General features: G+C 35.4%; 1 protein-coding gene across 1 annotated transcript in view; it reads left to right on the top strand.

The window, feature by feature from the left end:
* Nucleotides 1–16,597, top strand: part of LOC104867620 (putative gustatory receptor clone PTE01) — a 32,503-nt gene that overhangs the window by 289 nt on the left and 15,617 nt on the right. The window lies entirely within an intron of this gene.

The raw sequence follows: 16,597 nt of genomic DNA, 5'->3' as shown, positions 1-16,597 counted from the left end.
TATATATATATATGAAAAAAACTTCTGTAGGTAAAGTAATTCACCTTCATCCATAAAATGGTAATAGCATTCATCAACCTTATAGGGTTGCTGTGTAAAAGTTTTGAAAATACTTAATTTTCATCATTAGTTATAGATGATAGATTATTATAAATACTCAGACACTATAAGCTCAGACCAATTACTTTAAGCAGTTTTGGAGCTTGTGTTTAATTTCTTACACCAGGTTTTGGAATCACTCTCTTAAAATATTTGCTTGCATTAAAATATACTTCATACATATTATCTCTCTTAATAATAAAATACATTTATTTATTGATATTAACATAACTGATTTTAGAGACTGATAATTACAGATGAAATTTGAAGTGTTGCCATGCCTCTATAATTTCATTCTCTTGATAAGCCATCCTCAAAGAAAACTTTACTCATGAAAAAGAGAAACTTTCTCATGAGTGGATGGCCACTCCCTCCAGTGGGACATGGGTTGAGGCCAAACATGGACCATGTCAGTTAGCTCTTTCCATCCTAACCAACACACCAAATGTCATGGAAGGAATTGGTAAATGACACATGGAGACACACAGAATGGAAGTAAACTAAGATAAAGTTTATTTTGCCAGCAATAGGCCCATTACATCCAAAAGAAGTGCCAGAGATGGACCTCCTACTGCCTTACAGCTCCCTCATTAATAGGGTTTTATAGCCTTGATCTCATTCAGGTGGTTCCATTTCACTGTATCAGTTCACATTACTGATATACAAATCATGGTCACAATTTTCAACCCAGATGTAGCAATTCTTTTTAGTTAGGGGAGTTTACCTCTTAGATCCACGTAGTTATTTATCTTAGCCTATAGGAAGAGGGTATTCCAGGTCAGGAAAGCAAATGTTATCAATGGTTCTTTACATCTTGACACTTTTATAACCATGTTGTGGACAGAACTTCAGAGCTCAGGGTCTTGATGTGCCCTGCTATCTCTGGATGAGACCAGATGCCTCATTCAGCGTTTAGTGCTTCCAGTGTCTGTTAATTCTGAATTCCACAAAGCAAACTGCTGTTAGAGACAGAGTATAAATTTCCAGTTTGAAAAATGAGAAATTATTTAAAGATATATGATGTTGAGTGACTCACAATATCGAAGTGTATACTGATCATGGTTAAAAGTGTAATTATGTTATGTGTATTTTACTTCAAAAATGAAATAAAGGCATATCACCATTTAAAAAAAAAATATATATATAAGGGCCGGGGATTTAGCTCAGCAGTTTGGTGGCCTAGCTTGCAAGCGCAAGGACCCGAGTTCAATCCCTGGTACCAAAATAAAAAAAAATAAATAAAAATAAAATAAAATAAATAAAAAGTATATATAAATGACAGAAGTGATTAGGACAAACTAGATTTATCAGAGTAGATGAAGAACCCAAAATCTCTTGTGGACTATTGTTTTCCTTTTGTCTCCTTCCATTAGCATTCAGAAGTCCTTAGAGATTGGGGTGGCATAGATCAATTTGGCAAATTATGAGCTCTGTGCAGTGAGACCCCAAAGTCACAGAACAGTCAATATTTAGCCTTGAGCCTTTTAGTGACTCCAGTCCTGTGTCCACCTCTGTACCTGTGTCCCAGGCTCTACTGTTTTCTGTATTATGAAGCTCCTATGTGTCTTTACATTAATATCAATCCTGAGGACAGAGACTGAGCCTTCATTGAACAACAGGCATAAGAAGGTCTTTGGGTCTGCTCTCCTTAACTAAGATCCACTAGAGAAACAGCATTATCCGGTAAGAACAAAGGGAGCGCACTGATATGAGAGAGATAATTAAAATTATTATTTCCTCATACCAAGGAGAAGCATGGTATTTTTGATGGTCAGAAGAGGGCACAAATATGAAAAACACTATATCAGTTATAAGGAATAGAAATGTTATTGTATTCTGTATAGTGGTGAAATTATTATTCCAAATTTTCTTTTTATTTACCTTGTTTCTACTTCCATTGATGTCTCACTTATAACAGCAGAAAGCACGCCCTTCCACAGGGTCTTCTAAGTGCTGTAAGGGGATTAAAAACATGATGATCAGGATATAGAAAAAGGCAATAACCACAACATCAGGAACCACATTCAAGGCCTTAATGTCTTCCAGGTACTGAGAAATTTCTCCTACGTGTCTTGTTTTATTTCATGTTTTCTTTCTTTCTGGAGTTATATTTGCTAGTGTTGTTATAAATTGTCAAAAATGGAAGAATCTCTTATTTTAATGGAACTTGCATGTGCTTGCTATGTAGAAAAATGCCTTAGTCAAACTGGGTTGTCTGATTACAGACACAGGGTAATTCTGCTAGGTTACCTCTTAGCAAAAGTCAATAATTTATTCTCTGTCACTTCAGGAGAAGCCCCTTGCTCACTGTGCCCTTACTATTGGAGTTCACTGAAAGTTCACAGAGAACAGTGAATATCCCCAGCTGAGTCCATCACAGAGAGGTGGGGATGACAGACAAAGATCTGAGAGAGAACACTTCCTTGAGCATTCAGCACAGATTTCACTCCTAATACCACTGTAGGACATTTTTGAGCTTCCCACATACTTGTTCATGCTTGCACTTATTTCCCATAACTTAAATGTTGAAAAGTCAAGTCTTAATTTCATTTCTCTTGCGAAAATGAGAGAGTTGAAAATATGCCTCTAATGTACCTATGATTATCAACTCTGAACCTCTGCATAAAACTTTCTGTGGATTGAAAACAGTGAAAAATTTCAGTATATCAGATAGCATACATCAATTTATTTTTTTAATCCTTTCAGCTACACTTGTTATTTTTGTGATGCAGGAGAGTTTTTAATATCTCTGAGAGGGCATTAAATTAGCATTATATTTTACTTGAAGTAACTACACTAAGAATTACTCAAAGAACAAGTGCTCTATTTAGGGTTAATGTGTATAAATTAGAGTCAATTAGAATTTAGCTATCATTACTCTCAGTGATAAGCATATTCTTACCTGTCATCTCCTATGCCCTGTAGTCACTTCTTTCCTATTTCTGTTGCAGAACACTTTGTTTCTGTCTGCGTGATTACATGTATATGTGTGGAGAGGAATGATGTACTTTCCTTTACAGCTGATTTCCCAGAACTACGGTTTGTTTCAAACAGAGAAGACAACAAAAATAAAAACCCAGGGCTGTAAATTTAGCTCAGTGGTTCTTCTGCCTGCCTTCTTAGCAAGTGCAAGGACCTGAATTCGATTCCCAGTACCAAAAAAATAAAAAATATGAACAAAAATAAAAACCTGTGTTCAACATTGAATGGACCCTTCCCTGAGTCATAATACTTATCCTTAATGAGCATGATGTGAAGATGGTTAATACATTACTCTATGCAGCTCCATTCCTTTCACAAATGCCCCATTGATGTAAAGACAAGACAAAATAGTATTTTTTTTTCTTTGCATCATGGACACATGGATCCCATATTCCACTTAATTATATCTCTATAAGTTATTTTAAAATAAAACACAAAAGAGATAATCATGTGTTATTTTAAAGGCACAAAGAGAAGAGAGCAAATGACTGTATGCCTCAAGCTTAGTTTAAAAAACATAATTTCAGGGCTCCTGGCACATGGAAAATTGTTTTCTATCTTATCACTTTCAGTCTATGGGCTTTTTTTGCACTAGGTGTGTTTCTTGTATACAACATATTATTGGATTTTGCTTCTTATTCCATTTTGCCAATCTATTTCTCTTGATTGGTGAGTTGAGGCCATTGACATTGCTGGTTATAACTATTATGTACTGACTTATTATTGACATGTTATTGGCCTTTTGTTGACTCTTTACTTTTTCACCTTCTCCTTTTAATTTCTTGCCTTGCCTATTTGATTTGCTCTGTTGGGCCTCATGGTGCTGTGAACTTCATTGTCTTTTTCTAGGATCTTGTTTAAAATTCCTTGTCATGCTGGTTTGGTATTCATGTAGTTTCTCAGGTGTTCTTTGTCATGGAAGTGTCTTATTTCCCCTCCATTTTGAAAGAGAGTTTTGCTGGATACATCAGTCTAGGTTGGAGGTTGTTCTCTTTTAGTACTTGAAATATCTCATTCCAGGCTCTCCTTGCTCCAAGGGTTTGTGTTGAAAAGTCTGCTGTGATTCTGATGGGCTTTCCTTTGTATGTGGTTTGTTTCTTTTCTCTTATCTCTTGTAGTATTTTGTTCTTCTGTTGAGTTTCTGGGATCTTGATTATTATATGTCTAGGTGTAGATTTTTTTTTATTGTAGCTAGTTGGGGTCCTATATGCCTCAGTTATCTGAATGTCAAATTCTTCCCCTCTGTTTGGGAAGTTTTCTGTCGTTAATTCTGCAAACAGCTTTTTTAAATCCTTTGTATTTTCTCCTGCTACTTCATGTATTCCTATCAGTCTTATGTTACTCTTCTTTGCATCATCTAGGAGTTGTTGGATCGATTTCTCATGATCTCTTGCTGTTTTTAAGAGACCTCTCTTTTCCTGGTCACTGACTGCAATCTTATCTTCTATATCTGAGAGCCTATCTTCGCATTCTTTTATTCTGTTGCCTATACTTTCAATAGCATGTTTAATCTCCTGGATATCTGTTTGAATCTGTTTTATGGATTCCATTTCTTTCCTATATTGGGTATTTATTTTTTCCATTTCTTTCTTATGCTGGGCCTTCATGGCTTCTATCATGGTCCTGAGCTCATCTATTTTTCCATTTTGCTCACTATCTCTATGGTTATCTGGTAAATTATTTCTGTTTTGAATTTTTCTAGAGCTTGATTGATCTGTTTTATTACTTCCTGTGCTTTGAGTTAAGGTTGTCCTGGTGGTTCACTATTGGCCTTTTCATCCTCATTTGCCCTACTGTTTGCCATTGGTGAACTGGAAGTCTGTCCTTGTGTCTTGCTTAAGTGTTTTTTCATTTTAATTTTTGTTATTGGGTTGTCTTTGGTTTAATTTTTGGGTTATTACTTAAATCTTCCTGAGATAGTTGTGCTTTAGCTTTTGAGTCTGTAATGACTCATATACATTCACATTTTCATAATATCAGAGAATACAACTCATTAAATCAATCACAATCCTTTATACCAACTGATACAATCAGCAACACAATAGGATCAAGCACACTTGCAAATTAACTGCTTGTGGTAGTCATTAGTCTATTACATTTAAACCATGTGAATTAAATTAAAATCAAGAAGCAGGCCAAAATATGTTTGCAGTGAATAAACTTTTCAATATAGCATCTTTACCATTTAGGATGGGGACTTTGACAGAATTAGGACAAGAGGAGTAGATAAGTAAAGAATTTGAGAAGGTTTCAAGTGCAGCCAGAGGACATAGAATGACCCCATAATTTTTAGGAAGCTGTCAAATTCAAAAGAGATAGAAAGGGTGCAAGTTTAAGGAAAAGAACATACCCCCTAAATAGTAGTAGGGGCTCACTTACCCTTGAAACTATTTACCCTTGAGTGAAGTAAATTGACATAGACAAGAACATAAAGAAAAAAGAAAAAATGATAAAAGAAGATATCTGAGATAGGGCAGTAGCAGGACCATAAAGAGAGAGGAGGGATAATATGGTGGAGCAAGAGACTGTGTTGGATAAAGAGGACAGAAAAAAGAAAGAATTTGCAGAGTGATTTGAGGAAAAGAAAGAAAAAAATGAATTTGAAGGGCCTCTTTCAGATTATATATCTGCTATCATAATGTACAACATGTGCAGCCATGTGCAGAACCAAGTCCCCTCATCTCAGCTAACCGATGGCAGACTCTTGCAATGCAGAATGACCTTGGGCCACAAAGCACAGATTTAGTTCCCTGACATCCTGCAGTTGAACTCCCCACAGTTCTACTAAGGTTTTCCCTGTCCTTTCTTTAAAGAAGTTCAAAGTTGGGAACTCAGAAAAATACCCTTTATGACCACCTATGCCTCTGCAGAGTGGGTGCAAAGACTGGCATAATCAGGAGGTCTGAGACCAGGGTGAGTGGTGGTTCAGGGGCGAACACGTGGCTACCTTCCTTTCTGGAGCTGGTCACTGTGCAAACAGGGGAGCGTGTGGCTACTCAGCCAGGCTGATTGGTTCCAAACAGGCCAGAGGGAGAGCCGATCTCAGAGCTACCTTCCCAAATTTCACTTTCCTTGCCCTGGAGCAAGGGCAGTGGTGCAGAAAGGGGGAAGGCGCAGCTACCTGGTTTATTGTATTGGGCTCAAGCAGGCCACAGGGAGAGCAAATCTCGGAGTGGCCTTCCCAAATCTCACTTTCCTTGCACTAGAGTAATGGCAGTCAGAAATCTAAATATTAGTGATGCTATAAATATTATTAAATATGATTAAATTTTTTAGGGGTGCTAGGGATTAAACTCAGGATCTTGTGCTAGCCATACAGGCAGCAGCATCTTTGAGCTAAATCTTCAGCCCAATATTATTAAATATGTATATTTTTATACTATACATAGTATGAATGGGAAATTTTCTAAATGCTAACAAATATTCTAAGACAGTGGTTCTCAACTCTTGCTTAAGAAAATGAATCAAAAATTTGAAATGTAAATATTCTGATTATATATCAGGTTAAGCCTAAAGTATCCTAAATTAGAATTGACAGTGATGCAAATTAAATGGTTATCAAAATACTGTTGTACAGCATCACCCTAAGTTAGGTAATTCATAATCCCAATTTACAGATGTAGGGAGGTACATTATTTGCATATTTGTTTACAATATTTCACATAACTTTTTCTATTGCAGTTTAGTTTTACAGTGTGCCTACATTATTTTGTGTACTGTTTGGGTTTTTTTACCATTTAAATCACAGTTTGGTCTCATGAAAATATGGGTCCCAGTTTAAATCACATCAATAAAATACAAATAATGCAACTCATATTACATGAGAGATTGATGAGAAAATCTGTTGATTATATTTAGGAAGGCTGGGACTCAATCAGGCCCTTGGGAATTTCTTTGTTTCCAATTTTGTCAGCTGGATGCAAGAGGGTTTATGATCAGAATAGCAGCCCTGCATATTATTAAGCTATAGTAGACTGGGATCAAGCAAATGATGTCCTATGTAGCAGATATTTTATGATTAAATACACTTGTATAAAATTTTAAAAGGCAAAGATGCTTCTTATCATTTATTATTTTATTGACATATGTAGTGTACATTAATCTACACTTTTATTAATCTTGTCTGAAGAACTTGTGCACATATATTTACCTGTCATATGTGAATTTTAATGCAACCAAGACAAGGATAAAAGTTAGATGTTGAATAATTTATACACGAACAAAATTCATGTACAATTTATTTACATAGGCTGGGTAAGCTCTTATATCCTTAAAAGAGGAAATTAGAAAAAAATAAAACAGGAAAAAATAAATTCCTTACTACAATGGATCAAAACAAAACAGTCTGATTGAAGAGAATAAATAATTTAATTTTCATACAATGCAGTCCTAGATTTTATAGCATTTGTGGACACTTTAATCAAGGAAATTTGTAATATTTTATGAGTATATAATACAAAATATTTCATGGTTTTTCAATTTTCTTCCAAAAGAATCATATTTTCTTAAAGAAGAGTGGCTTAATTACCCTCAAAATTTTTTCAAAAAAAAATTTCTCACATATTATGGTGATCAAGGACTTCAGAAATCCATGTCCTAGTTCTGATTGCACTGTGCAGTAGAGCGTCAGTAAAGTAAGAGTATATTGAAGAGGTGGAAAAGTAACCACCCAACAATGAGTCCTTGATGGTGGCATTTATCACAACAGAGCAACACTGCTGAAGGTTGTGTATCTCTGGTGGGAATTCTTTGCTTTTGAATATTTGAACTCAGAATAAATGCAAAGGGTTATGTTATATTTTTTATTTAATTTTTCAATGAAATTATTAAACGTGATCATGCAACTAGAAAGATATAACTTCACAAAGGCCTCAGAGTTCTACATCAGGCACTTCTCAGAGAATTCACACCTGCAGCCCATCCTCTTTGGACTGTTGCTTTCCATGTATCAAGTCACAGTGCTCAGGAACCTTCTCATCATCCTGGCCATCAACTATGACTCCCACCTCCACAACCCCATGTACTTCTTCCTCTCCAACCTTCTTTCACTGGCATCTGTTTCAACTCTTCTACAGTCCCAAAGTTGTTTGTGGACATCCTAACTCACAGTAGAGTCATCTCCTATGCCGGCTGCATGGTACAGATGTCACTTTATCCTATCTGGATATATGATTTGCATGCTTCTCACTGTGATGGTCTATGACCACTTTGTGGCCATCTGCCACCCCCTGCACTATGCAGTCATTATGAACCCTCACTGCGGTGTCTCATTTCTTTTGCTGTTAGTCTTTGTTAGCATTTTGGATTTTCAGGTGCACAATTTAGTTGCCTTACAAGTTACCTGTTTCAAAAATATGGAAATTCATAATTTCTTTTGTGACTCTGCTCAACTGCTTGATCATTCATGTTCTGATACTTTAATCAAAAATATAGTCACATACATGTTTTATGTCATATTTATTTTTATTCCCATATCAGAGATCATTTTCTTCTACTATAAAATTACTTTTGCCCTTGTGAAAATTCCATCATCTGGGGGAGGTACAAAGCCTTGGCAACCTGTGGGTCTCAACTGTGAGTTGTTTGCTTATTTTATGGAACAGGCATTGAAACATGTCTTGATTTAGCAGTGTCATATGCTACCAGTGGCCTCACTGATGCACACTGTTGTCACTTATGCTGAATAATTTCATCTACAACCCAAGGAACAGTGAAAATCTTAGCATGCTGAAGAGTCTCCACCTTTGGAAAATCTAGTCCCAGGACCTTTGCCATTAATTAGGAATACAGTTTAGAAAATGTGGCAACAAATTTAATCTTACATGTATCTGTAAATACTTTCTCCTTGGATTTATTTTTGCAGAAGTTTGATGTCCTTAACTTTATATGTTGTTTCATTACAGAGTTCTAGGTATTCAAGGTGTAGTATATATTATACTTAATATAGGTGCAAATTTCAGTTGGAAAAGTAAAAATTTTCCGGAGATGGGTATGTGTAAGGGCTGAATAAAAATAGAATATGTGAGCAGACACTGCACCTAAAATTTCTTCAAATGTTACCTTTATATATGTATATCTTTCTAGGTTGAAAAATGGAAATTAAAAAATTGAGGATTTGGTTTAAAATGAAAAAAAATAACAAAAATTATAATATTCTTAAGACTTCTGTGTAAAGTAAGAGATCTCAGAAAATGGAAAGGCATCCCTAGTTCTTGGGTAGGAAGAACCAAGATAGTGAAAATGGCAATAATTCCAAAACTGCTATAAGATTAAATGCAATTGAAATTCCAATAGAAATCATTAATTCCTATTGAAATTCCAACAGCATATCTTATAGAACTTGAGAAAACATTCCAGAAATTCATTTTGAGCCAGGAGAGACCCAGAGTAGCAAAAACAATTCTAGGCAAAAAAAGAAAAGTCAGAGTTTGTTGCAACTAAAACTACATTACAAAGCTACTGTGGTAAAAACAGCATGGTACTGGCAAAGAACAGATTGGAGGCTCAAAGGAACACATTAGAAGATACAGAAACAACTCTGGACATATTCAGCCCCCTTATGTTTGACAAAGGAGCCAAACACCCTCACTAGAGCAAAGATAGTCTGTTTAGTAAATGGTGTAAAAAAAACTGTATTCCAACTTGCCAAAGAATAAAACTACACCTTTGTCTCTCATCATGCATGAACCTAAAATTGAAATGGATCAAAATCTAAATATTGAAGCACAAGCAGTAAACCTTCTAAAGATAGATTAGGCAGAACACTTAAATATATTTTTATAAGAAAATACTTTATGAACATAACTTCAGTCACATGGGAACTAGTATAAAGATTCAACAACTGAGATCTCATACAAAGCTACTGCACAGCAAGAGAAACTAGAGTCCAGTGAAGAGGAACCCTAAAGTGTGGGGAAAAGTGTTTTCTTAACTGATTCTCAGAGAAAGGTCTACTATCTAGAATATATAAAGAATTTTAAAAAATCAGAACCTCCAAATTTAAAGACCCAATCCAAAAGTGGACATCTGAAATGAAGCAGAAACTTCCCAAAAGAAGTAGAAACTGGTGCAACCACTGTGAAAATTGGTATGGGTATACCTTTAAAAAACTAGGTTTAGAGGTTCTATTTGATCCAGCTATTCCACTTTGTCATTCATTTGGTCTCAGCAGTCAAGAAGTCAGCCTGAATTCCTCTCTTCTATCTTCTTGATCTTTATGTGTATGCACTCACTGGTGAGAATGGAAGTAAGTAAGTGATCTAATAAAGAGTTTTGGATATTGCTTATTCAACAGCCCTGCAAAGTCAGAAAGCAAAACCTGAGCCTCCTCCCAGAGATGATCATTCCTGATCATCAGTCAACCTTTCCATTCATCATGAGAACAGATTTTTATTTTCAACATTCAGGTGAGATGCTGAGCATTATGTCTGTGAATCCAGTCATGTAAATGACAGCCATTTAGTTAATGTGTTTGGAAGAAGAGTAGATATTTTATTAGTATTTTATCCTGGTAAAGCAGTAAGGAGAGCACATGTATGAGATGATGAGAACCAAGACCCTATGCCTCTCCTGCCAACCACCTGTCACCCTCCCGACATATTCTCATATACATCCCTCCTGATACACAATTGACTTTCTTTGGGCTGCTCACACACGCTCCTCCAGGGCAGGTTCCTTCTGGGTGGAAATCTGCCTTTCCAAGAACATTATGACCATCATTCTAACTTGAGTTCTTCTGGAAGTTTTGGGGAGTGGTCTGGATAGCTGAAAAATGGAACTTTATTTCCTTAGTTCTGGAAGTACTTGGTACTTTCTTAGAAGTACAAACATGAAGTGTTAACAGGCGTGATTTGTTCTGAGGTATTTTCCTTGGCTGCTGATGACTATTTTTTCCCTGTGTTGTACTGAGGTCTTGCCTATGGATGTCTGTGTCCTCATCTCCTATTTTTTTTTATCCATTAAGTTTATTGGTACTGGATTAGGGCTCACTTTGTAGCCAATAATCTGAGTCAATTTGTTCAAGAATATTCTCCAAATACATTAGTGATGTACAGTTGCTTAAGAATTCAAATGTGAATTTTGGGTGGACAAAACTAAGTCCACATTCTTCAATCTTTCTCTTAGTCTTCCTGCTGTGTTTTATATGTCACCAAATGGAGAATTATTGCCCATTCTTTCTAGGGGGTTATAATGACTCTGAGGAGAGAGGTGGAGATATATGTAGTGTTATCCAACATCTTCCAATAATGCATGTTTTGCTTTTAAAATTGCCAAATATTTTAAACAGGGGCATAAAGATAATGTGACTAACAACAATAGCAACATACAACCATGCAACTCTATCTTTTATGAACTAAGAAACGCTGAAATTTGTATGCCTGCTTCAAGTCTTTTAAAATTAAATAGTTAAATGAGATACGTATACACTCTACCACTTTGATATGTCCTACCATCCTCTCCTTCCCTTTCTAAAAGCATGTCGTCTTGGATGTGATAGTTGACTCTACATTGTGTGTTTGGTTCTACATTGCATATTTAGTCATAAACAACAGATAGTAACTGTAATATCCACCTTAGGGAAGGCAGAAATATATTGTGACAATATAATAGTAGATTGGTAGTTAAGATTTATGAAGGAAGATTGATAAAAATAGATTACTCAAGAATATCCAATAGGAGTGGCATATAAAGTTGGGTTACATTGATTTGTTCTCTTTATTTATTAGTGATTTTATGGTACTAGGGATTGAACTCAGAGACTTCACACTGAACTATAGCTCAGTCTTGTTTTAATTTTGCTTTGAGGCAAGCTGTCACTAAATCTTTAAGACAGGGCTCAAACTAGATATTTTCCTTGCCTCAGCCTCTCAAAGGGCTGGAACTATAGTCATACACTGTTACACCTGGCTTATATTAAGTACTTAAAATACAACATACAATAGCTTTATTTTTGGAAAAATGTTATCAAATATAAGAGAACTGTAGGAGAATGATGTCTTTCAGGGAAATGAGATCATTTCAAAGCGAAGGAAAAAAAAATAAGGTTTGTTCAAGTACATGAAGTGAGGGCCTTCACATGTGCTTCTATTTTTTAAAATTGGTACATTTTAGGTATACAGTAGAGTTACATTCATCATTGAGGTCTTGAACACTTATATGATGCATCTTGGTTCTTATTTTTCCCTATTCCTCTAGTCTCCCTTCACCCCCTCCACTTTCCCCTATTTACAAAGACTTTATTTCAATTTTTTCACTTTTTTTCTTTTATTTTATTTCCTTTCTCCTTTGCTTGTCACCTCCCTTTACCCATTTTCTTCCTATTTCAAACTATTAATTATACCATTTGAACCTTATTCACACTTTTAGTTTTTCACACCAGAGAAACTATCTGGTATTTACTCATGTGTCCTATTTATTTCACTTAAGAGTATAACCTCAATGTGCATTCATTTACCATAAATATCTCTAGTTTCTCAAAGATCTATAAGCAGTGCAGCAGCATGGAATCTAACACCTGTCTCTAAACTCGATCTCATGAGACTCTCAAAGTATCCCAACCTACAGTTGTTCCTATTTGAAATACTCCTGTCCATGTACCTGTTCACAGTGCTCAGGAACTCACTTAGCCTGGTCATCATCTCTTATTTCAACATATTTCTTCCTTTCCTGCCTGTATAAAGCAGGTAAAGCACTTTTACATGTATGGATCATCTGGTTCTATGATGGCTTTTGATAAGTTTGTGGCCACATGCCACCCCTGGCCTTATTTTGTCTTCATGACTTGCCTTTGTGGCTTCTTAGAATATAGAAATCCTTAGAAGGTATAGAAAACACTCATTTCTTCTGCAATGCTTTCAACCTCCTGAAACTCCCTCTTTTGATAATTTCATTAGTAATATGGTGAAGTAGATTGCCATTGCCCTATTTGTTTTTGTCCATCTTAGGATCTCTTTCTTTTAATAAAAAACTGTTTTCTCTATTCTGAGAATCCCATCATGAAGTCGAATATACAAAGACATTTTGCCTCTGTGTCTCAATGGTTAGTTGTTTGCTTGTTTTATTGAAGAGGCCTTGGAAGCTACCTTGGTTTCTATGTGTCTTACTATCTCAGGATCAGTGCTTTAGTCTAAGTGATGTACATTGTGGTCACCCCATTGCTCAATCCCTTCATCAGCCTGAGGAACAGTGATGTAAAGATGCTCTGAGAAAGCTCTATGAGAAGATAATCTATCAGGCATGCTTTTAAAACATTCTTTGGGAAAAATAATTGAACAACATCTAGGGGACTGATGTTTGCCCCTACCCCAGGATACCCTTGAAACTGTCCCCATCATCTTCCAACTTTTAACCATGCTTCTCAATCTCAAAAACATAAGTAAATTTAGAATGTGACTTCATTCCTTCTCAAAAAAAAAATATAGCTAAGAGGATGCACATTGAGGCCATACTCTTAAGTTAAATAAATAAGACAGATGTTTAAATACTGAGTAGCTTCTCTGGTATGAAAACTACAAATACAAGGATCAAAATGTATTATTGATTTTGTGTAATAGGAAGAAAAGTTCTAAAGTTGTCAGGAAGTGAGAGGGGTAGGGGAAAGGTAAGAAGGGAAAAATAAAAATATGAGAAAAGGAAAAAAATGGAAACAGAGTCTTTGTAAATAAGGAAGGGTGGTGGGCGTGAAGGGAGGGCAGGGAAATGGAGAAAAAAAAAAGAATCAAGATATGTCATGTAAAGGTACAAGATCCCAAAGATGAATGTAACTATATTGTATACTTAAATTGTACCAAAAATTTAATGAAAAAAATGGAAGTAGCTTAATATTTCTCAGATAACTGTGATTTATTTATCTGAATCTCTACTGAAAACTTTCTGATGGATCAGGAACAAAGACCATATGTCAGGACCAGAGCCTGCCAATTTAATAGGTGTGTAGTCATTGTGAGCATGTAATTGATGTAATTGTAGCATTTCTACCTATGATGTTATGCTTTGTGTCTAAATGTCCTTACAAAGCCTCATGTGGACACAGGCTATTTGGGGGATGGCTGAATCTAGAATGTATGATTGATTCATGGTGGGGTTAGGCCTGAAGGCAACAGGATTAATAGTGTAAGTGCTACCGGCCCTAAGTAGTCTGAAAAAGTTAAAATGGGGCAGAAAGACACTGTTAATGCTGTTGCTGCATTGCTAGCATCTGGCTGCCAGGAACTGTTTCTCCTCTGGAAGACCTGTTTGCCCCTCCACCATGCCTTGGAGCCAGCTGATTATGGACTGAATCCTCTATAAAGTGTAAGTCAAATAAAAATTTCCCCTTTAACTTTTGTTGTTGGGTATTTTGCCTCAGCAGTGAGAGAAAAGTAACTAACACACATGCATATACTCCTCATGTTCCTTGTTCATATACACTATCATTGTTTGTCCACTGATTTAATTTTGAATCCTGTCTCCATCACTTCTATTTCTGAGACATAGAACCAGTGGTTATTATGTCTAAGACTCAGCATCACCATCTGAGTTGATTGTATTCAATAGAACTGCATTGAGGAAGGGCTAATAATGGTTGTTTCCCACTTTATTAATCAATGTACATTTTATGAGAAAACTAAAATTTGGATGTGATTATCAGCATTAATAATAGGATTAATGCCATTCAACTAAAGTAGGGATCCTATGTTGGTGTTTTCCTTTTTCTATGAGTAGGTATTTTTGGTATAATTATATGCACATATATGGATATAATTTACTATCAACCTTTCATTTATAATTTCCCAGAAAATGTTACTCACACTGAAGAAGTGTTAATAATGAGAATCTCTGGTAAGCACTGGTTGGATCCTTTTTTACTTCACAAAATTGGGAATAATCACTGTGACTTCAGTACACTTGTATTTTCCAGTGTGAATTTTCGTCCTGTGCAAGACAGTCCCATATAACTAGAAGCAAGGTCAAAGAGTTCTTTTCTGTATCTAGTCATGCAGAACTGAGGTTTTTCAATCCATGTGGCAAAATCTACAACTGATTTCTCATAGAACACAGCAATGAATATCATTGACATAAAACAGAAAAAGATGCATGAAAAGATTGGGGTAGATAAACTTGCAAATCAGGCTGAGGCAAGTACTCTATCATTCCATGTTCCAGTGCCTATTGACAAGTGTATTTATCACTAAACTTTCTGTTTCTATAATAATGGAGTTTTTGAAAAAAAAGCTCAAAATGACTAGATATTTCAGTTCCAAACTCCTCTCATCTTCACACACATTATGGATAAGGGTTTATTTCTCTCAATCAAGCAGAAAATGGGGATTAATTTATACTCTGCATTATAGCAAGAGGTCAATAAGGTGGCTCTAAAATGTTAACTTTATAACTTGTGCTTCATGAAACTGTCTTCATTTTTGAGCCATTATTCCCCACACAAGTTTAAATTTTTTGGTTAATAATCATGCAAATATTATTACAAGTCATACCTCGGGGATACTTTTAAATGTTTCTTAACTATAAGGTGATGTAATCAATAAAGGCTGATTTTTTAATTGGGACAAAATGCGATTAGTTGAAGAACTATTCACTCATCAATGTTGGAATTCTCCACCAACATACTGTCTGACAATCTCACTTGCCTTATCTATAGATGTGCAAAATAATTTGAAAATGACTTTTATAATAACAAAGTTACACTATAAAGTATGTGTTTTCTGTTGAGTGTGTTAATTTAAATTATAGGGAACTGTGGAGGGAGTTAAAGGAGGGCAGGGATATGGGGCAAAATGAGAACCAAGATATATCATGTAAAGGTACAAGATCCCAATGATAAATGTAACTGTGCTGTATATTAAAAAAGTACCAATAAACTCAATGAGAAAAAAAATTTAAATTACCTCTGTGTTCTTCATAAAGAGACCTGAATGCACAAGTTGATGTAAATGAATATGTTTCAGGAACAATAGGTGATGTTTTGCACCCTACTTTGATGAACTTTAGGTAATTTTAGATAGTTTTAGGAAAGCAATTTATGGATACATAAATTAATACTGGCATGGAAACAAAGAAAACATTACCACCAAACCCTTGACAGTGGTTGCCTTTGTGGACAAATGTGTGGGAGAATGAAAGCGTAGACATACCCATAACGCCAATTTCATATGTGATAACAGAAATCTCCATAAAAGATCAGTTCCGAATCAGTGTTATTATATATTGATATTTAACAGAGCTAGTGGATATTATTGAGAGCAAAAGCACCAAATACTAATGAGTTACTTACCAAATGCCAGAAAATATTGTAAAGTAGTGGTCCTAAACTCTGGTGTAAGGAAGACCCACTAATAATTACACATGTGGCAAAAATAGGTCACAATTTGAGGGTATGGTGCCTCTATAGGGTTAAATATTCACTGATAAATACATTAATTAAATTTAAAGATTTTTAAAGTAACTTTCTATAAAAATTATATAAACTAATTATCATATCCATTTTACAGATGAATAAAAAGCCTGCATGTGTTTCTAT

This window comes from Fukomys damarensis, unplaced genomic scaffold, assembly GCF_012274545.1.
Source record: "Fukomys damarensis isolate Sample0158 unplaced genomic scaffold, DMR_v1.0_HiC HiC_scaffold_37, whole genome shotgun sequence".
NCBI classification, from domain to species: domain Eukaryota; kingdom Metazoa; phylum Chordata; class Mammalia; order Rodentia; family Bathyergidae; genus Fukomys; species Fukomys damarensis.
Note: the sequence above shows the minus strand (reverse complement) of the source record. Positions and strands in the feature narration are given on the sequence as shown.